This window comes from Sipha flava, unplaced genomic scaffold (genome assembly GCF_003268045.1).
Source record: "Sipha flava isolate LNK unplaced genomic scaffold, YSA_version1 107_pilon_pilon, whole genome shotgun sequence".
NCBI lineage: Eukaryota > Metazoa > Arthropoda > Insecta > Hemiptera > Aphididae > Sipha > Sipha flava.
Window position 1 is genome coordinate 1,768,978 of NW_020271724.1, and position 25,033 is coordinate 1,794,010.

The 25,033-nt window shown below is 27.3% G+C and overlaps 1 protein-coding gene across 2 annotated transcripts in view; it reads left to right on the plus strand.

The window, feature by feature from the left end:
* The first annotated feature begins 6,936 nt into the window (after positions 1 to 6,936).
* Positions 6,937 to 25,033, plus strand: part of LOC112686117 (ankyrin repeat domain-containing protein 6-like) — a 34,268-nt gene continuing 16,171 nt past the window's right edge. The window contains exon 1 of one of the 2 annotated variants that reach the window (XM_025558260.1): positions 6,937 to 7,375. The gene's annotated coding sequence lies outside the window, so the exon portion shown is untranslated. Of the gene's footprint in view, positions 7,376 to 19,360; positions 19,441 to 25,033 lie in introns of those variants that run through there. The other variant, XM_025558269.1, reaches the window with a different exon arrangement.

Here is a 25,033-nt window from a genome sequence, read left to right on the forward strand (position 1 = left end):
TACAAAAATAATCTATAAAAATTATAAAATAATTTTTAAATAAAAGTTTGTGTTACAGGTTATTTGATTATAATAAAATAAATAACTATTATTGATATGTATATTTTTTTATTAATATTAGATGAAAATTTAAGTAGTTGTAATTGGTTAAATTACTTATAAAATTGTATTACTTATTGTACTTGAAGAATTTAGGTATTGATAATTGATTACATATTAAAAAATATATATATATATATACATACATATATATTTTTAGAAATTGTATACACTATTAAAATATTTTTAAACTAATGCTATATTATTATAACTAGATATCTCGTCATGGCTGCACCCGTGTATATTTATAGTGTATATATGTATATGTGAAAATAAAATTGTACGCAGAAGACAATTTTTGATCGATTCTAGTTATTTTTCTTTATACTATTGTGATATCCGTCGTCACCTCTAATATACATTAACGGATATTGCAATGTATCAAAAGATCTATTCAATGCGGAAACTCGACGCAAGTGTCCACTTTGATTGTGCAGAACTATATCTTCATTAATTAATAATACAGCTAAATCATTGATTGTAAGTGCATTGTATTGACCTCTGTGTTCTTCTTGAGGAATTTGATCTGCGTGAATAATTAACTTTGGCAACTCATTAAAGGACCTTGATTGTAGATTATATCTAAAGCTTTGTTTGAGATAATTATTTTCACGCTGAACTATTTGCATTGATTCAATGAGATTTCTTTAAATTTGGAATTAGAAATACAATTTATATATTACCAAAAGTAATACTATTAATATATTATTATTAATATAAATATGTATAAAATTAATATGTAATTTGTAACTAATCAAAATATCCTTATACGAGGCCATCAGGGATAGTAATTACTCCCTTGACTATAACTGACAATATATTAATTCTGAACAAAATGTTAAACTGACCCATGTATGATCCAATATTTAAACTACTTAAACTTTACATTTTTTTCAATATGTTTTTTTTAAATTATATTCTTTAAGTATTCAAATGATTATTTTCTACCTAATGACAGTTTTTAATTTTTTTTTAAGAATACAATTTTACATGAATATATTTAATATATCATGATTTTTTTTTTTTTTGTTTTTACCTTTAAGTTATAGTTAAATATGAAATAAGATAAGAAACAATTTATGTGTAAAAATTAAAAAATATATTTAAGAAATAACTTTAAACATGTTTTAATAATTAGTTAGGTTAGGTTATATAAGCCCTCCTCTGATAAAATTTCTACCCACGCTCTTGTTCTTATAAAAAATAAGTGTACAAGTGAAAAAATCAACCCCAATGACATCTGAGAATAATTTAAATTGGTGATAGTTTATATTTGGCCTCACATCAACAAAATTGTTAACGCCAAGTCATAAGATTTTTAACAAACTTAGTGGTACTTACTACTTAATTAAAATGTATAATTTGAATATTATTTTGTTACTTCAATGTTATATCACAGATTACTTGAAAAGCTTTTATTTAATTTACGGAAACTGAACATAAATGATAAGCCTGAAAAATAAATCATTATTAGCAGTGGCGGCTAGTGAGGTTCAGATAAGGTGGTGCACAAATAATTTGTAAGATAGGTATGTAGGTGGGTAAAAAAAATATTAATTTTAACATAGGTATAAGTACATATAACGTAATTATCTATTTATATATGTATATATATATATAAATTAATTGCTGTTCGTTAGTTACACGAATAATAATGTACGTTAATGTCGGTGGACGATAATAAATAGAAACACAATTGTTGTTTTGAATTTAAGATAATAATTAACATTATCAGCCGATAATCGGAGTATAATAAACAAATGAGAGTAAAAATAAATCATAATGTTGATGACTACGTGCAACGGCGCGGCGACATCGAAAATAATTCGCTGAAAACAATTGGGAACGCATAGAAAATCCGAAAATATTGTGTTCGAACTGCATATCAGACGAAAAATATTTTAGTCGAAACATCTTTTGTTGGACATGTATTTTATCAGAACAATATTTTAGCCGACAAATATTTCAACCGGCAGTATTTTACCCGACAAATAATTTGGAGACAATAATATCTTAGACAATTATTTTATCGGTCATGTATCACTTAAATCCCAGGTCTACTAGATCCCCATAGTTATCTAGAATATCCCCCGTTGAATAAATTGTTCCCCTGTCATCTGAATCCCCTTGGGCCATCAATAGATTTAGATCTTATAGATCTACATTGTAATAATTACGGTTCTCTTAGTTAAACGATTTTATTTCCCCCCTAAAGATCTAGTTGATCTCAAAATTAGTGATCTAATTGACCAACATTCTTTTAAATACTTGATGATGTATGTGTAAATATACAACATTTTGTATCATTTTGATAAATTATAGATTTTGTAATATATAACATATTTTTTTTGGAAATTACTATTTTAACATGATTGTTAGTCGTCAAAATTATTTTCGTCCAAAATATTTGTCGGCTAAAATACGGTTCGGCCATAATAATTGTCGAATGAAATATTGTCGGTTAAATTATTTTCGGATCAAATACTATCGTCCAAGATATTATTCGGTTGAAATAATTTCTGGTAAAATATTTTCGGGCAAAATATTATTCGGTCTAAATATTTGTCGGCTGAAATACTGTCAGAAAAATTATTTTCGGAATTTTTATAGCCCTCCAAAACAATTTAATTGGTTATGTGCACAAACAGGGGCAGATGGGCCTATCGGGAAATTGGGAATCTTCCCGATGGGCCGGTCCTTATTTGTGCTGCTTTATATTATTATATAATCACCAAAAAAAAGTTTTATTTTGTAGAATAAATAAAAATTATTAAAAAAATAAATATATAATTAAAGATGCATTAAGATCAATCTTCAAGTTCAAGTTAGAACTAATTAATCATGTGACTTACCTAAAACTGTTATAGCTGTAATTATAGTAAAGTTATTGTAGATTTTACTAATTTAGAAACTAAACAAATTTTAAAATTGATGCAAAATAAAGCATTAATTTTTGGGAGGGGGAGGGGTAAGATAGTATAATTTGCGGTTCATGGACCGGTTTGTTTCATATTTCCTGGGCCGAAAATAATTGCCAATCCGCCCCTATGCACATCAATTCCATTATTATGGTATATGTTTTCAATTTTTTTTTGAGTTTGGGTAGGTAGTGGACGTGCACTTTTGCACATATACATGAGCCACCACTGATTGTTAGTAAACTATTATATTGGCTTATAAAACTTAATGATTTTCCAATTATTTTTATTTTTATTTTGTTTCAAAGTAAATCATATTAAAGTCTTGTACCCAATTTTCTAGATTTATGTATAAAAATTGAAAATTTTATGAATTGTTGACTACAAAAATATAATGGATTTTTGTGTTTCAATCGTTTATATCAATATGTAATATTAAAATGTTCGTTAAATTAATTTTTAAAATTAAGCTAAATTTTTTTAATTAAATTTTTATGAGTAATATATGTATATGCAGAACTTAACGCATATACAAACATTTAAATGTCGATTTTCTATAAATATCTCAATTAATCTTAACTATAAAATATATAGCTAACGGTGATAAAGGTAAACATTCAGTAAAAATGATTGTAATGAAGCAATCCTTCTGGTTGAATACTCTACACAGGTGCAAAAAAAACGCATCTTAGTATATAAGACTCAGGCCCGAATTTAAAAATTTGGCGTCCACAGGCATATAATTTATGTCCCCCCTCCAAAAAAAATAAATAATAACAATATAACACTTATTATTTCGTCCATAATCGAGATTCTTTAATATTAAAATATAACTTATAAATTAAAATCGTTTAATACTTTTTTTAATCAACAAATTAAACAAATTATAACATAATAAAACATACAATTTCCTTATTTTTAATATACAAATTATAACATAATAAAACATACTTTTTTATTTTTTTCATTGTTTTATTTTTTTTTCATTAGGTACATAATTTTTAAAATTAATTTTGTAAAATATTTTGCCGCCCCTGAGACGACGCCCTCGGGCATGTGCCTAACCGTGCCCCCTCTAAAAACAGGTCTGTTAAGACTCCAGTACTTTCTTAATTTCACTAAGAATCTAAAATAGTACCTATTTAATAGTACCTAGATGATATTTTTTATTCTATATAATATATTTGTTTTTCGGCTAATAGTTTAATAATAACAACTACCTATATTTTTTTTTTTTTTTACTTCACTTATTTCTATGTTCAAAATATATGTTAAATATTTCCTATAACATGGACGTGTATATTCACAGGATTTTATATTTTTAATTATACAATTCAATATAGTATAATAAGCGTGAAATCAGAAGTAATTTTCAATCAATAATAATTATTATAATAATATCTGATAGATTATTAGATCAAACCTTTTTTTTTATTCTTATATACGTGTATAAAAATTTACTCATATAAACAGATTAAAATGTATTATTTAATATATTATATACCAAGGTATTATGAAATAATTTTTTATAAATTATTCAAAATTCTTTGTGATGATATTTCAGTTTTAAAGTGATGATCTTCACAAAACTAATATAGCACCACTTATTATATGAAAACGCAATAAGATTTCTTAAACCATCAAGTGATTTAATAATACTTTTTATTATATTTGCTACATTTTCTGCATTCTCTGTACCTGATTTACATCGCTTATATATTATCATCCAATACAATAAAATTTGAATCTATAATTTATAAAATATAAAATATCTAATTGTGGTATTGGGGTATAATAATTAAAAATTATTAAGGAAGACTAATCTCCAGAGTTTCCTCCAATTTACGCCGATAAATCTATATGTTTTATTTTTATATAAATACTACATGGTATTTGCTAAAGATATTTATATTGCAAATTAGATAAAATTGTATATATTTTATGGTTATGAGGCATTTATATTTAATAATATTACTACAAACAAGTAATCGATATAATTTTGAACCCAAACTTCTGGCCTCCCTTATTTTTCCCTCGCATTGTATTGTTATTTTTACATATATGTGTTATTTTTTGAATTGCATGGACCCATGTATTTTATCATATTTTGGTTCTAAGTTAAAAAGATATTTTTAGTTTTTGAAGAGCATAATGTTTCACGAAGGCCCTGGAGCGTGAAAAATTACAAATTATACTTTGAAATTCCTCAAGTATATTTGAGAAATTAACAGAATGCAGATCAGGCCCTATTTTTATGTGCACCCCGACACACAATGTGCACCACGAATGTACAAGTGTGCACTACGGTCTACAAAACAAAAATTAAATAATAAGCTAACTACTAGGAAATATGAGTATTATTGAATTTTTTAAATTTAATGCATATATATATATATATATATATATATATATATATATTATGTATGTAATATATTCCTTTTTCTAAGACAGTAGCAAGACTAAATTTTCATTTAAAGCAGTAAAATCAAGTGTGCAGTCCGAAATTGTACAAATAATAGGGACTGATGTATTTGTTTGAATTATGTTTATAATGAAATACATAAAGTTTTAGAATGAATGAATATAATTTACTTCCATCTATCTATTATTTTAATATGTGATAATAAAGTATTTGGTTTTTCTTTTAAAAGCCATTTTTACAATAGGAAATTATTAAAAAAAATATTTTATGTTGTACCTCTGTAAGTATGATAATAACTATTAATATTTGTCTCTCTTTGTTTCTATTAAGTTCTTATTACCTATTTATTTTACTATGTTGCAGAGAAAGCGAATAGAGCCTTGTATTAATGGTATTTTAAACTTATATATAATAGTTATTATTTAAGTTGTTAAGTATGTTCTACAAATTTTTAGATCATAAATATTCGATTTTATTTAAAAATTTCTAATCTTCACTCTGCCTTACATTGAATTTAAATCTTTTAATTACTTCAATCAACATATGTAATAATGGTATCTTAAAACATCATAATGTCAATGTTTCTACGGATAACGGTATATCATGTCCATAAATATTAACATTGCACTTTTACTTATATGATATATCTAGTATATAAATTAAAATAAATTCAAAACGACTTTAGGAGTCTGTAAAGTGTTTACTCGTATATATTTATATATATGTATACATATTAAACGTTCGAATACCTAATGTTTGAGCGGATTGGTAGAAAAGGTACACAAATTGGTACAAATTGTTGGAAAGTGATTTTTTTTATCATAAAATTCTTTTCGTAAATTTTGAGTATAACTACGTGGTGTTTTCAGATAGGTATTTTCAAATCACATATCGTGTCATTCATATAAAAAAAAAGTAATATATATACATACATTTAATATGATGTCATTTCATCATCTGCATACTTATTAAGAAATAACAAACGTGATTCTTATGTGCATAAAATACGATAGGTACACCATATGTAGGTATATAATATCGACGGTGACCTTATTCATTATTATTTAGATCTGTTCCGAGTGCATACATTCAAATCTCGCAGTACTTTAGGTATTTATACATATATATAACGGCACATGTTTCTTTATGAAAAAAATATTATTCAGTAGGATATTTTCTTCAGTAGGTACATTAATAATAATTGTTATTATAAACGGTAACGTATCAATTAAAATTATATTTCTTAATAATTACCCGGAATTATGATAAAAAAAATTAAAAAAAGCGCGTACATAACCAGTTCTTCCTTCATAATATTATTGTACAGTATAAATATATATATACACGTCTTACATACACATAACATATAAGTTGATCTCGGCAGGATGTACTGCTGCGTATATCTGGCGCGGCGGCGTGCCCTCACCGAAATTCTTCGTTCACTTTTTACCTGTTTCGTTCTCCCACCACGCCGCAGCACCTGTTACCCGTTCTGTCCGTTCCGCAGTAATGTACCTGTAACGAAGTCACTTCAACGTCGACGGTAGTGCTGCGTACGCGTCGGAGAACTCCAGTGCATTGCGCGCAAAACGTTTTATACGCGCGTGACATTATTATAGGTACGTACCAAAGCCCGTTGCTATTTATCAACACGTAAACGTATACCTACGTGTTTACACACGGACCGCGGTCGACGTTGTAGCCGGTGGTCGCCATCGTTTTGTTCTCGTGTTTTCCGCGGTTGTGCGAATCGTTCGAACCGCGGTTGTTTGCGTTACCGATCCGTTTTTGCGCGGTGTACGCGAATAACGTACCCAATACTTTGTAACGCATACTCATCACCGGTGTTGCAAAGAAGAAGGGCCTAGAAGAAGGGTACAATAGTCAACTGCTCCCGTCGACGACTTGTGTGTGTATTCGGATTATTCTTTACTGGGTAAGCACATCGTTCGATATACACCTGTAATGTACAACACTGTTTAACGTTTACGGCTTGGGTAATATTTATATTGCCTACGGTTGGGTACGGTTGTTCGGTTTGTTGTGTACGAGTGAAATACGAGTTTGTTTTAAACGTTTCTGTTCGTTTTTCGCGTGACTATGCGTTGCGTTCGCATCGTCGTCGTGCCGTACGTAATGTCAACCGTCTGGTACAAGATGTGTCGTCTCCGTAGTCCTGTTGGTTACCTATCTCACGCGTACCTACATGTTGTATAACGTGACACGACGGTATTGTCAGATTTTTAATTTCTTGACAGCGCGCTCGAGAGTCATTGACGGTTTTAACAGATTAATGTACCTACAGTATATCAAACCCCTAAACGTCCCAGAGTCGGTTTTTTCAATTTTTCCATTTGAAAACAAATAGAAACAGATAATTTTTGAAATTATTGATTACTACTCTAAGTATGAGTAGTTCAGAACAATAATTATAGTCAATAAATATACAATATGTATGTATAAATGTATATGTAAAATATAATATAACACACAATGACGTAGCCAAGGGGGCGTGGGTGTTCTAACTTTTTTTTTTGTTATTAAGAATGGTGGCGAACTATATAATATTATTTTGTTTGTATATTACGACGTCCACCATCAACGGTAACGTCGATTCTTTTAGTCGAAAATATGACAAATACACGACTAGAACGAGAAAACTACGTTTTTTTTTTATTTCAATGTAATAAAATTTGTTGTTAATACAGTATGGAGTTTTTGGGTAAAGTTGGTATTTAATAATCACACACCGTAATGAAGTCCATGTACGGTCAAATATGGATCTTAGTATTTATAGTATTATTATTTTAAAATATTATAGGTTTAGTATTATACTTGTGATGTATCAACATAGATTACAATTTATCGATTTCTTTAATGCAATACAACATATATGTATTGCAAAATATAATGTAATTTAATGCAGAGCGTTATTTTAATATATTTTAATTATAGTTCAGCTATTTATCCCATGAGTTTTTGTCCTTGCTGTTGAATAGTCTTATAATTGTTTTACACTATTATATTTATACCAGATTTTCTAAAAAAAGTAACAAAAATATATCATCATTAATATACAATAATTATAGCTTTTATAATAATATTAACAATCAACTCAGTTATAGTATCTATAAAGAAAATATCTACTTAAATACTAATTTATATACCTTTTCCTTACCATGGTGTATAAATTATAAATTTCTTCAATACGTACAAATGGAATTTGCAAATTATTATTTTTATCATATTATTAGATTGTGAAGTTTTGTCTTGTGACACATAGTTAATTTTTTCAGCATCACCTTGATTCGTTATTGGCTTCTATACTTCAGTTTTCATAATCTTTTTGATTTTTACAATTGTATGATAATCCATTTAGTGAAAATTATCTTAGTTCCAATTTTTTTAATATTTTTAACTATAACGTAAGTGTGTAATAATAATTTAAAACCAATTTAAATTGTATGCTCTTTTAAAACAATATAATTTACATTTAATATTAATACAATAAAATTACAAGTGTGATAATAAAAATCTATTGTTATTCATTTTAACTATCAACCTATAGGAAATATTTGGCTCCCAGTTATTCATAGCTTTAAAATTTATTTTTCAATGAAGTAGTGAAATAAACTCGAGTAGGTACTTGATTGAAGTCGAGTATAGTCAAATAATCGATTTAAATTGAATAAAATCGAGTACTCGTATTTACGAGTACTAACATTTTTTTCGTTGAGTCGAGTCGAGTACTCAAACTTGACTCGAAAAATGTTACATATTCGTGTAGGTACTCGTTTAACTCTAAAAAATTGTATTGATTTGAACACACAATGTAGGTACTGATTTAAATAATAAATAGGAAATTGACCATTAACTATACTCCTATTTCTAGAACAAAATTAAATGCATGGTAATTTATACATATCCTTTTAAACTATACTATCTAATTTTGTTGTGAATTATTTATATTACTATCGATTCAAATATATAGGAAATAAAATATCGTTATTATATCTTCTTCCAATTACGACTTTCTACTGAGAATTTGTTAGCGTAATTTTCTTACCACTCAACAGTTTCTGAAGAGGTGTAATGAAATAAAATTGACCTAGAGATGTAAAACAACATATTATTTACATACAAATCAAACTGCACGTAGAACTTATTATTTAAAAACTAATTTTAAAATTAATAGCCATTTTTAATAATAATAAAAAATAAGACCATTGGTTTAAATAAAACCATTTAATTAAAAAATTACGTAAAATACGAAATTAAAGCTTTTCCAAAAATATTCGAAAATATTTCAGTGTTAAAATTTCTTTTTAAAAAAATATTTAATTATTTATATTATGAAGAATAACAGTATTTATCTTGAAATTTAGTTCAATCAAATTTTTAATTTTTCTAAATTTAAATAAATAGTTTATATTTAAATTAAACATTTTAAATGGATTTTTCGCAATTATACGTGAAAAATTAATTAACATTCGATTTTAAACAGAAAATTGATTTTTAAATATATTTGAAAACATTTAGAAAATAATGTTTATTCATGGACCTATATGAAGAGGAAGTATTTAAGTATTATGTCAGTTTACATAAGGGAGTAGGGGTTCGAGAAATATGACAGTGTCTTACATGGAGGAAGGAGCTAAAACTCAAATCTGATGTCAGCCTCATATCTATCAAAATTCGAGTTAATGGATGAAAAAAGCAAAAATGAATGTATTACCAACAGTATTGAAGACTGAATATTTATTCATATTATTAACTTTATTTTAATAGTTGAAGAAATTACTTTTATGAATTAGAAAATAATTTAGTGAGGTCTGTGAAAAACGTTGAAGTTAGATGGAGGGGTAGTGTCTATCTGACGTACGCTGGCATGGGAGAATTAAAAAATTTTAAAAATGCTAATAAATTTAATACCTAGTGAATACTCACGTATAAATTATAGAGTAATAAATTGTCTATTAATTATAGATATTTACATTTCAGACAATATTAGTATGTTCAATACGAGGTTAAATAAAACCTTATTATTTTTATTTAAACTTAAAATATTCGCTACTAATATAATTATTTTAGAATTTGAATCTTAATTAGTGATTAAATAAAAAAATGTCCATTATTATTTTTAGATTAGAATACTATTTTAAATTTTAAAATAATTGGACCTTCGTTCGGCAAAGATATCCATTTCTCCTTCAATTTCCTAATACCCTTGGTGTTGACAATATAACCTCAGTTATAATTAAAGTTGATTCAACTTTTTTTCTCCATCTGGGTTAAAATTTAAAATGTTTATTATCCAATAATTTTGTTTACTTACACATTACATGTTATAGAAAACAATTTATAAATATCTTGAAATCCAGTAATATAATTGAGTAAATTAATATTAATGTCAAAAAACTTTCGATTTTTATTGAATCTTTTTTCGAAGTTTTATTTTACTTTTTAATAAATTTGTAATTATTTATTAATTATATACTTATTTGTAAATACTCTGTTCAAATGTCTGTTTTAAATACTATAAATATGAGTATTTAGTAGAATTATTAATACTAACAAATATTCAATAATATATTTAATTTTACAAACTAGTATAAGTATAAAAAGATTTTTTAAAAATGATTAAAGTTACAATAGTTATTATTAATATAAATTGAACTGTAATTTTATGAACCAAAAACCACCCACCAAGATTGAATTTCATCACGTACTGCATGTACCGTTTTAGTTACTTGTGACGTAGGTGCATTTACAAAATTATCATACAATTTTGAAAACTTTAATTCATTTATAATCTCTTAGTAGAATTCAATAATTCTTATTATTTTAAAGCTATAATTATTTTACTTGTCTTATTTCACATTAAGAATTATATTAAATACCACCCAAGCGGTTTGATACAATTACTAACTCTAATAGCTCAATAACTTGCTGCTATACATGTATATACACAATATATTTTATGCGTATCTAATGAATTAATATATACAGATAAATACCGAACTTAATATTTATGTATAAAATAATGAAAATTCGAACTTATCAATACCCATAATATAGGTACCTAAGTATACTATAATGTTGTTTACGATATACTTATTGAATAATTTATTTAAGTTTTTGTAATATGATTATTTACATTTTTGAGACTAGAAAATTATTAATATACTAACTCTATTCCAATTTTTATTTTTATTCTGTATTTATTAATAAATGTAAAAATTTATAAATTTCATCTTTTAAAATATTTTTTATTTAATTTCATACATTTTGAATAGTCATAAACTTATAAATAACTATAATTAATTAATATAATTGTTGTAATTATGCAACTATTGGCTATTCATTTATACACGTAGTGATCCAATTTTCTTTACATTATTTAACATAAATACAAATATTTTCCTGGGAAATATTTATCTATGTACATACTAATTACTATAGATTCAATCTATTCAAATAAAAATACATTGATTTTTTTTAATTTATAAATGTAAAAATGACTTTATATAGGTACATTTTATAATCATAGTATTAGCTATGTAGTGTAATATATAAGTATATCAGTAGTTTGAGTAATATAGGTAGGGGTACTGTCAAGTAGTTGTAGTAAAATTGGTCGTTTGGAAAATTAGTCGTTTTCAAAATAATATATATATTATGTAAAAAATAATATTTTGTCGTGATTCTATAAATCAAATTAAAAAAAAAAAAATTATTATAAAATAAATGATATGCCTGATTAATAAAAATAATATGTGTAAAAATAATATGCGTGAAAATAATTATAAGTTATGAGCTATTCCAGATATATAAAATGTTTTATTATTAAATGTTATACATAATGTATTTATCTTCTCATCATTGTCATTATTTTTTCTGTTTTCTTGTCGTTTTTGCTCCAGTACAATACTGGACCATTTTCAGACGATTTAGATTTTCTTATTTTTGTAGGGTTCTTATGAATTTTCAAGTGTTTGAGTGAATAGTGTTCAATATGGATGAAAAACCATTATGCCATCCTCCTTCCAAATTGTAATTGATTTTCCCTTTTTCCGTTTCTGTCCATTTTACCTAGGACTATTCGATTGTTTCGATTAATCAACTGCAGCATTGATTAATCGATTAATCGATTATTATTTTTAAAAGTATTCATCACTGATTAATCGAAACATCAATTAATCGATACATTGAAATGCAACAAATAAAAAAACAAAATTATTAAGTATTAACCTAAAGGCTAAACTGGTTAAGTTAACATTTAGTTAACTGTTGTAAAGAAACAATAGTTACGCTTGTAGGTAGGGATATAAATTAATGTAGACATGGATCTTAATGTTTTTTTTTTGAGACATTTATATTAATTAAAGCAAGAATATTAATCAAGACAGCCTGGAATTTATTAGCAGTTATTATATAATAACTTACCAACTATAAGTCTATAACTAACTATTATATTTGCTAAATAGATAAGTAAGGATTTATTTTAATTTTAATACAAGCGCTGTAAGTTTTACTAGTTTTAGTCTTTAAAATTGTAAATACATTTCCTAAAATAGTAGCATAAGTCACAACTATAAATTAGAGCCCTTTCATCAAAATTGTTAACCTATCTACACAAAATTACAATTTCAATTTTTGGCACTACTTTAGATTTTAAAATGTATGTCACTACAGATCCTTAGTTATGTCATATTTTTAGCTACTCATTTAAATTCCTGTGGGCCTGCCCCTGCTTATAGGTATCAATATAGTTGTTATTAAATATATCTGAGGCCCTGGGGCCTGGGCAAGTGACCCGTTTACTTGCCCTCGGATAGCACACACAGTGATAAATTGTTATCCATCATCATTTGAATCATCAAACAGAATACCCTTTATACTTCTTAGTTTTTAGTATTTCAAAAGTGTATTAAATATTAATCTAACGATTAATTTTTGCATTTTTCGTAAATGAGTTAACCAATAGCCTTAAACCTGAGCACCTGGCAGGAAATACAATAGAGCAATACTTAAACCAGTTAAACCATTAAACCTTTATCTATATTTTGTTTTAATAGATTAATCGATTAATCTATAGGTCCTTGACTATTTCAACAATCGAGCACTCTAGCACTCCTTGATGAAAATCTTCGATTAATCGCCATTTTTGATTATTTAATACTTTGGACAATCGATTATATTTTATGACAATCGAACAGCCTTAATTTTACCAACCCACATTTCTTCAAAATAGTCAAGTAATCACGATAAATCAGATTCCAGTTCTCGGTAAAAAGGAGTGTTGACTAAATATTCAAAATGTCTAACACTAATATCAACTCGAACATATGCTAAGGCGTTTAATTTTTTTATTTCAAAAGTAAAAGTGGGATCTTCTTTGAATTGTTTTGATAGACAACATTCTTGAATGTGTCTCCAGATATATTGCGCAAAGTGAAAATGACAACCAAGAATTTTGATATCACTGAATTTTTTTTTGAAAGTATTTATTGTACCAATTTCAAAATCTCACATGACCGTTGTGGGTTTTAAGTTGTCGTTTAATGTTAGTAGACTTTGCAATAAACGAATATATGTTTTTTATTTTATAATTTGGTAAGAGTGCATAAACCAAAGGTAAAACGTTTGAATATTGAATTCCGTGAATAGTATATAGTTGAGTAAAAATAGATGGAGTATATGAAATGCGGCCATCTGCATACCAATGATCGCATTCGAAATTTTTTTACAAATTGTCTTCTGTGGAAAATAGTTAAAAACGATCGCAGTTGTCCGGGTCATGATCAAAGGAATCAAATAGTAAAAATAACTTACTGTCTGATATTTTTTTATAATCTTCTGGTATTAAAAGATCATGTAGTGATCACGGTATTCCTGGTTCTACATTTTCACGTACCCTTACGCGTATAGTCCTTTTTACTAACCGTACGCCGGGAATTTGACCGGAAACTGTTGAACTATTCAACTAAAAATATTTAAAATTATATTAGGTTATATAAATGTATAGTACATAATATACCAGAAAGATTAAATTATTGTTTGTATTACCTCTGAAGCAATAGTTGTTACAACAAATTGAGTACTGAGTTCAGTTTTCTTAGAAAGCTCCTTTAAATTTCCCATTGCTCTTTTAGCTTCTATTTTGACAATATCGAGCAAATGAACATGTGATATTTTGGCTAAATCACTTAAAATGGAATATTCATCTGAATGTATTCTGGCTTTACATTTTTTTTTTTTTAAATTTTCAACACATTTCCATATAAATATATAGATATTATAAAATTAGAACATTATATTTCACGTATTTTTTCTATTTACGAAAAATTTACTTTACCATTAATTTTAAAATTATAGATATACCGTACACTAGTATATGGGAAGTCTAAAAGCAACTCTCAAATGTGTTTCATAATCTTACTTAAAATATTTAATGAACAAGTAAGAAAATATAATTTACTAAATATTAAACCTACGTATCGAAAAGTTTTCTAACGAGTTTTCAATTGTTAAATTTTGAATTGTTATTTCAATGACTAGTCTAGTGCATAAATATAATACATTTATATGTAGGTACTATCAATGATCGACCATTACAATAAGAAAATCATATTTGTATAACATAGTAAAAATAAAAGTCATTATTAGACATTATTACTTATGTCGTTATTGAATGAAGAATGGTTAAGTTAACGGAATTTACAAGAAAATTAATAACTGTACAACAGTGTTAAATTTTATCATTTTGCTCATCTGTTCCGCCAGTCAAACGCCTTCAATATAAAATGTAATACAATAAACTCATATAGGCGTCCTGAGAAAATAAAACGATGCAATATAATATTTATATACACGCGTATAACATATATAATAACATATTTCCATGTTATCGTCCAAGTATGAAAGAAATTAAAGAAATAATATATTATTCATTCTTCTATTTTATTTCACTATGTATTATACTATATTAACTTGAATACCTATCTAGGTACTCTATCCGTTCTATATGAACTGTGTTATTTTTTTTTTATAGATTAGAGTGCTAATAAGTCCGTTAAACCGAAATTATCATAAATTAAATCAACTATTATAATGTACGCTTGTATACATAAAGTACATTTTTCTTTTATCCTATCAAATACATTTTTAAAAATCACATTTCACAATACTTACTAGTTACTAAAATTTGTTCTCGCTCTCTCAATTGTTAGTAAGCCTAAGGGACTTCATGACTAGACGTTTTTATGTACGACAGAAATATCATTATTTCTAAAAATTGATTTTAATTCTGTAATCAGTTTCTATCCAATCGTTCTGCGGTTTGTTTTATAATCGAAACCGTTTTTATGTTATGCATAGATTATCTCTAAGCCTAACCCAATATGATAAGTATTTTCTTTTATGTATAAAATCTAAACTTTTAGGTATTTAGGTTAAAATATGTTTATAAAATATTTTATACTATTCACAGATATTTTGAGTATTGATATACAATAAATATATATATATATATATATATATATATAATATAGATTTGAAAATTATTTTCTTATAATTTATAAAAAAATTTACTAACCAGTAATTATTCTTGATACATATTATGTACTATTAAGGACAATTTATAAACAAACGTGTAGATACAATTTTTTCATCAAACCCACTTACAACTACATTAATTTCACATTCTCTCAATCTGATATTTAAGTTATTCAAAATACCATCAGACCTCTGCATAGCTTTGGCTGAATCACTTTCTTTTTAGCATTAATTTATAATCCATATTCATTATTCTTCAAGAAACATATCTCGTATGTTACTATTACATTCATTATTTCTTATAATTAAAGTGGTATATATATAGAATTAGGATGATAGATATAGAATATAAATACTTCATTATAATGTAAATGTATCAATTCAATTACATTTGTTACTACGTACTATTTTCATATACATTTGTAATTTGTATTGTATAATATTAAAGAATAAAAAGTATCGTATTACAGTATATATAGTATTGTATATTATTAAAATATTTTTATTTTTTTTAATTTTTTTTTTAACGGAGTACGTACAATCTGTAAATTTATTTTTTACAATGAGCATTTTCGCTTTAATAGTATAATGAGATAAATAATTTGATTAATGGAGTTACCCAGTAGTAACACTTTGACTTGGTTTTTATTTATTTTATTTTGTTGTATAAATTAGGCTAAGTCTCGACGCCAGTTTCTCTTTAGCATTCTCGGTGGGTTTCCTGGGATGGAATATGAATTAAGGGAATTTGGATGGTTTGCAAGACGTGTACGAAAGAGTTTTTATGATGAATTAGTTGTTTCAGTAATTGTTGGTACGTTTAAATCTGTATGTAGTGTATGGTTTATGAAATAGAAAGGAGTTTTAGTAATGAGTCGTGATATAATGGATTGGAAAAATTGTATTTTGTAAATATTTGATTTTTTAGTGGCGCCTCAAAGCTAAATCCCGTAGGACCATATTGGTTTTAGGAGAGAATTATACAATAGAAGTTTATTTTTTTGGGAGAGTTTGGAGCTTTTTCTTATTAGGGGGTAGAGAGTTTTTCGCCTGATGTCCAAAAATCCTATTTTTTGTTTGTCATGTTCTACCCAATTTATCTAGTGTCAATTCTAAATAACAGATATAGGAAGCTGGTAGTATAATTTTGTTAAAAAGTGAGATGGGGGGGGGGACTGAGCCTATTTTTAACGTAAAAGTGATATGGGAACACTGTTCATTGTTAACTTTAATTTTCCACTTTGAGTACCATAAATCTAAGTCATTGAGATGATTTTGTAGGAATATACCTGCAGTATATGGGTTTTTATGGAAAGTAAAGATGATTTTATCGACTGCAAATTCGGCTACGGATATGTGGGTGGATGTTGGTTAGATATATAAAACTGCATATATATTGTACAATATTGGGGATGGGATGGCATCTTGACGGACGCCAGCTAAAATAGGTGATAAGCTTACTTTGGTGACGATATGGTGGTTTTCTAAGTATGATTTAAAAAATAAGAAGTAAGGAGGTGGTAGAATAGTTTTTAATTTAAATAGGAGACCAGTATGCCAAACTTTGTCGAAAGCTTGAGCAATATTCACTAGGACAACGGAAGAGTAAGATTTGTTTTCAAATGAATATGCTATGGCGTCGGTTAGACGGTGAGCTTGATGGACTGTGGAGTGTTTATTTTGAAACCCAATTAGTGTTGGGAATTACTTTTTTGTCGTTTATGATTTTGGATATATGTTTAAGTATTAATTTTTCGCTGAGTTTGACAAAGAATGGTAGGATGCTTATAGGACGATGAGATGTCTGAAGGTTTACCCAGTTTCGGAATTAGGATTATAACTATTACTTTCCAGTGAAGAGGGAAATAGGAGAGTCTTAGGATAGAATTTAGTTCGTGAGTGGAATGTATTAATGCTTTTTTTGATAGTTGCGTGCCACTTCAGCGGTGATAATCCGGTGTAATCCGGGTGATTTTTTTAGGGGGAAAGATTTTATAAGGTGTTGGATTTCACCTGGAGTGAATGGTTTAGGGGCAAGGTATAGCGGAAGAGGAGATGTAAGTAAGCTTTCTATGTGATTGGAGAAATTATGATTGCCAATATTTTTATGGGGTTGGAAATTATCCGAGAGATGAGATCGAAAGGTTTCTGCTTTTTCTTGATCAGATTTACACCAATTTCCATTGATGTTTTTTAGTGGGGCTTGTGGAGATCTTTGCTTAAGGCAACTTCGTGTGGCTCTTCACATGGAGCCGTCCTTTGTGGTGAGTGACGAGATCCAGTCGTTGAAGGAATCGTTCCTAAGTTTGTTTAAGGTGCGTTTAAGAAAAGAGGTTAGATTGTTGTAAATGCTTTTGTCAGAGGGAAATCTAGTGTGTTGCCATCGATCTCTAGCATGACGTTTTTGCGTGATTAACTCACTAATGTGAGCGGGAACTGTTAGGGAGTTTTTTTGGCATTTGAGACGCACAAATAATGATTTCCATGCTGCTGTTTGAATGATTTCGGTGAATTTTTGGACAGCGTCGACGATGTTGTCTGGGGTCTTTAAAAAGGTGTTTAGATTTATGTTTTGGTCGATACTTTCACGAAATTAGTCCCAGTTCATAATGCCGTCTGTAAGACATACTCTGTCAGATCGGAGATATTAAAATATAAGGCAAAATTCTCTTATCCTTGAATTTTATTGTTTTTATTTTGAATAGGTGTGAATATTTTTAAATATAAATATGATACAAAATGAAGTAAATAATTTCGAAGAACTATTAGAGTTTAGTTTATTTATTCTATATTTTTTTACTTCATTTTTTTTACAACAAAAAGTAAAATAACTAATTAAGTTATACGCACTATGTTTTTTCTTTCTATCAATTTCCCTTATTATATAAACGTAAATACAGATTGTGAAAATTAAAATTAAAATAAAAAAGAATATAAAATAAAAAATTACACTCGAGTTTTTTAACTTGTATTGTTTATCTTAAATAATAATTTAGAATAGTACCAACCAAATAAATAAACAATAAAACTAATTTTATAGGTAAAAAAAACATTTTACAATAGTTCAGCAGATTTCCTTAAGTGCATATATAATTCGTGAAGTAAATCTGTGATTTTGAATAACTACACTATTGAATTTCATCCATGTATACTCATATAAATGATTTCAAATTACGTACTCCGTGAAGATTTGTCACTTTATAGGATGTCATTTAATTTCACGTTATTTATTGAAATGACATTCAAACATTCAATAGTGTGAGTTATGTTAGGTATTTTAATCAATAAAAATAGTTGTATGTATTATATGTTATATATGTTAGTTCATTGATTATATTATTTTGTTGATTCCGTAGATATCAAATCTCAAAATTTAAACTTTTTACTGAAAATAGAAAAAAAAAATTAACTGTCAAAAATGTTACTATACAGTATAACAGATTTGTAAGTATACAGTAGTCTTGATAATATTTTATTCAATTTTAATGTCAGATATAAGATAAAATATTTTGTATGAAACTGTTTATTTGTCAAATTATGATTTCACGTTAGTTATTTGGATACACTGACAAGTAAATTATTCGAACGTTATGCTTTCATTTTCTGCATGAATAAATTATAAAAGCCAATTTAAATTTCACAGTTAAAATTGAAGTACCGTTTTTGAGTAACTTAAATATTTTAAAATAAAATATTAAAACTTTTATCATACACAAGACCATTATTTTAAACTGTACCTAATAATAAGGTTAATTAAGAAATATTTGTACGAAAATGCCCAGATTTGTTAATTATAAAATGTTTTAAAGTATTTATTCACCTTATTTACCTAGTAACTACCTTAACTTATCGATAACTAGAGCTAGGATTTATACGCATTTGCATGTTTTTTTTTCAAGTCCAAATTGATTGGTTTTCAGTATATCCACGATTTGGCTTATTGTCGATTAAATAAAACCATTTTTATTTTGCATATTTTTGCATATTTTGAACATAATTCATATAATTGCATATTTATAGATTTTTGAGAATCTTGTTAATTTTTAAACTTAAAATGTCAAGTTTATTTAATTATTTTTAAGTTATTGTTAATTTTAAATGGTATTTATCTAATGAACGTTTATTTTTTTAGTTCTCGTAAATGTACTATGTATATAATCTTATCTTGGTCGGACGACCGATATAATTATCCACTCATTATTTTAAGACGTACCTACTTATTAGAGGTCTGCACGGGCCAAAAATGTTGGGCACGGTCCGGTACGGACTTTCTGTTAACGTATAAGTAATGTGTTTTACAGCCGAGCGTATCGTGTCACGTTTTCGAATTACATTATTTAAGTTCATACGCGCCGAACTGACGAGAGTGCATATGGGTTTTTTCGATCGGTACGTATGATGAACTTAAATAATGTAAATTAAAAAACGCCACGTATGAACGCTCAGTTGTGAAACGGGCCTAAAGCTGTAAAAATATATTTCAAAACTCGGTTCGGCCCTAAAGAATGTTTTATCAGTAAAATTGAATATTTGTACAAGTTTTTTACATTCTGAAAAAACCCGGCCCGGACCGTAATAGATTTAAAAATTTAAAAGCCTGGCCCGGAGTTCGTGTTTCATTTAAATAAAGCTCGGCTCGGCCTGGATTTAAATGTTAAGGGCCGGCCAGGATGGTAAATTAATTAAATTAATTAATTTAATGGTAATTTAAGTACTAGATACTAGCATGGGCCACATGCAGGTATCTAGAACTTAAACTATGAGACAGTACAGAAGTATTTAATTTCATTAATACGACTTATAAACTATATTAGTATAAACTAATATTTAATGTAATAATAACAAGTTATGATAAATATAAATTTTAGAAATAATATAAATTTGTTTTTGTATATTTTTACATATTTTGGTAAATAAAATGAATATTATACAATTTTTTATTGCATATAAATTCTAGCCGTACTGATAACTACAGAAAACATGTATAATATCTATAAAGTATATATTTGTGTCTTGTATCCAAGCAACACTGTTGGTAGACTAATTTAACCACAGGTTATATGAATATAATATTATATTAATATTATGATTATAATCATATAATCTGTGATTTAACTAAATTTTAATAATCACAAATTAATGTTAATACGAATTATTGAATAGAAGAATAAAAAATATTGTTTGTAGAATTTAGATTATAGATTTAGATTTTAGTGGGCAGCGTATGAGTGTGAGTGGGATGTATACCTTGCCTTGTTATACTAGGCACTTTGGTTAATAATAATATAATAGAATTGACGGAGCAACGGAGGTATCTATGAAAACGTGCATTAGCTGCGGTAATAATACCTTCATATTTGTGTATTGAAATCTTTTATAATACTGATCACGTCCTTATTTTAAACAAACTAATCGAATTTGCCAGTCATTTATGTTAATCTATTGTAAATTCGATTAATTTTTTTCTAAAATTAAATATTTTGCTATAATATGTATACTATTATATATTTTTTTGGTATTAAAACAACAAATGCGTGTACGCGAACGCACGTCGCAGTCGCGTAACTGTGTTTGCTCGGAAAATGATTGTGCTATTTTTTCTTATTATTTTACATACAATCCTCTCGATACACATCGTCTGAATATCCGTTATATAATTTAAAAAAGACGCCATATGCCCTGAATACGTATGTATACCCACAGAAATAATAATATAATGCAAACAACAGAAAGACATAAATGTGATATCCAATTTGTTATGGTATATCAACATACAAATATATCATAAAAACATTACCCGTCTTCCACCCATAGACAATTCGTATGTGCTAAAAACCGTAAAAATAATATTTAATATAACATATTATGCTAAGTCGAGACAATAAATATAAAATTGACAGCACTTTAGAATTGCAGCAATTGTGTGCAAAATTCTTGTTTATATAGGTAAAAAATGTAAATAGTTATACAGGCATAAATATACTGCAACCTTATATATATATATATACTGGAGATTTTTTAGGTAGTGTTCAAGTAGTAGAAATCCGTTAAACAAGCATTTTGTTTATTAATTAGAACAATTCGTAAAAAACTGTTCAAGTTCGATACCTGCGTGTGCATTCGTTCCAGATAGATGTTGTAACAGGAAATGCGCGGTAACATTATGCTTGACGAGTCACGAGTTTGAATGAGACGTAGAGATTTCTCGAAAAATAGAAATATTCATTTTTTGGTTCTATTAGTCGGTGCAGATATAGTATTAATATATGTATTAATAACATGAACGAAATGCTTATTTATAATAATTAACGTGAAATTATAACAATAATTTGTAAATCTAAACTCGTCTTAAATTTATAGTTTAAAAAAACTGTATAAGTAACTATAATATATAATGTTTATATAATTCCTAATATATTTAGTAACAATATTAATCATGATGTCAATATATAGTATAGTATAGAAGCTAGGTATTAGAAAAACGTTTTTATGTAAATTAAATGTTAAGCTATATAAATTTAAATTTATTGACAATAATGTTTAAATAAGTTAATTTAACGAACCCATAATTTGTTGTATTTAATATGTTATGTGTTTCTATGTAAATCAGCGGTTTTAAATCATTTTATATCCACGTACCACCTTTACAGTTTGAAAATTTTCACGTATCACCGGACTTAAAAACTTTTATTTTCACTTATAAAAAATGTATACATTATTTTACATGTATAGAATTTTATTTTACTTGGAACAAAAAAATGATGACAATATATATATAAGTATTTAATGCACAAAAAAAAATTAAATATGTTTCATTATTATTCTTATTGTTATTATAATTGTTATGGATTACTTTAATGAGACGGTTGGTGTTATTTTGAGCGAACGATGATGTCAATATCGGGCTCCATGTTGGTAATTTTTAATCACTTTATACGTTTGATTTATTTCTATAGTTATTTTTTGTGTAAAGTAAGTATAAAATACATTTTTGTACTGATATGTTTACACAAAAATTATTAGAAATTGTAAAGCTTATAAAGACAACGCTCAGTATTTCACGTTCAACCAAAAATTTGAGATCATTTTGTAATGAAAACAATTTTTAGAACAGAGTCACTGGTTAGGTCAACGAATGATTCTTTTGATAAAATAATACCTGAAATGTTCTTAATATAATCCTCTTCGAAAAAGTTTATGATACATCTCATTTCTGAATTACCCTCATGGAAATATTGTGAAAAGTATAGGATTTTAGTGATCGCTGGTGTTCCGGAATATCTGTAATTATATTTGAATTTGACTCAATTTCGTTGTTTTCCCAAAATTTGTTTAGTGTCTTGAATGCTGAAAAATGATTCTTGGGTACTATCAAATTAAATAAATCTAACGTTTTTACGAATGCATTTACCTTATCACTAGCATAAAATATGTTTGTATTTGAGCCTTGTCGACTCAAATTTACTACATTTAAATGATCAAAATTTCAGCTAGTTTTGGCAGTCAATCGTCATCATAAAAAACAATTTGAACTCTCTTATTCAATATCAGTTAGAAGTAATAAAAACTTTTGTTTATAAAAGGAAATTTTCTGCGCGTACTACCTTTGAGTTTTCTGTGTATCACTATCAGGGCCTTCGCGAGGGGGGAGGGGTTGTAGGAGGGACACCCCCCACAGCGTTTTAGTTGGGCCCAGTTATCACAATGTTTTATCATCGATACATTGAGTCGGCGATTTAATAATATTTTAAGTATTTTAATATTTAACTATAAATAGTATTTATATTACAAAATAAAATTACGAATTCAATTCATACTCAGCGATACAATTTAAAAAAATTAAGTAAAGGTCAAATGAGAACCTTATACAATTACTTGTGTGTTAATATTTTGTTTTAGTTAAAAATAATTGGATCAGAATTCTTAAGTTCAATATAATTTAATATGTTTTCATCATATCAAATATCAATGTGTAATTTAATATACTTCGCGGTACTCTTTGAATTTATCCCACATCACATCAGTGGGTCGTGAAACAGTGGTTAAGAACATGGTATAGTAACATAGGTATATGATAAAAATCAAAAAGAGAAATCGAGAAAATTGAGAAATAGGTATGTACCATATTATAAAGACATTTATCATGACAAATTTACGTAGATTAGGTTACGTAGGTTAGGTGGATTTCATAGCATGGCCATGCCGTTGGCGGCCGCTTTATCCAAGGTCAATTTGTCGTCGGCGGCGTCGTCGGTAAAATAATATGAAATATTATTTGAGCAAGCATCCAGCATGTAAAAGGTTACAAACAGTGATACCAACTTTTGATAAATAAATTTTTAAAGTAATATATAATTATATTGTTTAATAATGAATTCAGTTAATCGTTAAACATGCATCCAATAGGTTGGTTGCCACCTAGTATTACTAATAGTGTCGCACAGTCCGTACAGTCGAATTTAGAAAATTCTAAAAATGATGTGGAAACAAATAAATACAAAGGTAACGGAGGAATTACTTTACCGGGAACAAATTTTGTAGGACCAGGTAATAAATTAGTAGATTCAAATGGAAAAGCGAATTTCAATCGTCTACCGGATCATTGCGCTGATTGGGTAGCAATGGAACATGACGCTGATTATTATAATGCAAGTATTACACACCGTAATCAGATAAACGAAATTGAAAAAATAGATAACAAAGCTATTCAAACGGCATGGAAGGAGTGTTTAAGTAACCAACCATTTACAACAGCGGCTCTAGTGGCAGGTTTGAAAGCTAAAAATCATATGGAATTATTGGCAGAACAATCAGTGTATCCATTCGGCTCGAACGAAGCGGTCTATCCAGGTTCTACGTCTACAGCAAGTTCACCTATAACGTGGTTCACAAAAGCAAAATCAAGGCGTAGATTTGAAGTTGGTAAGCATGACTTTTCGATATCTAGGACCCCCACCTCCTTTTAGAAGTAATTGGTCGTCATTAAATTCTTCACAAAAAAGATACGCAATTGAACAACACAACATTGCTAGACGTA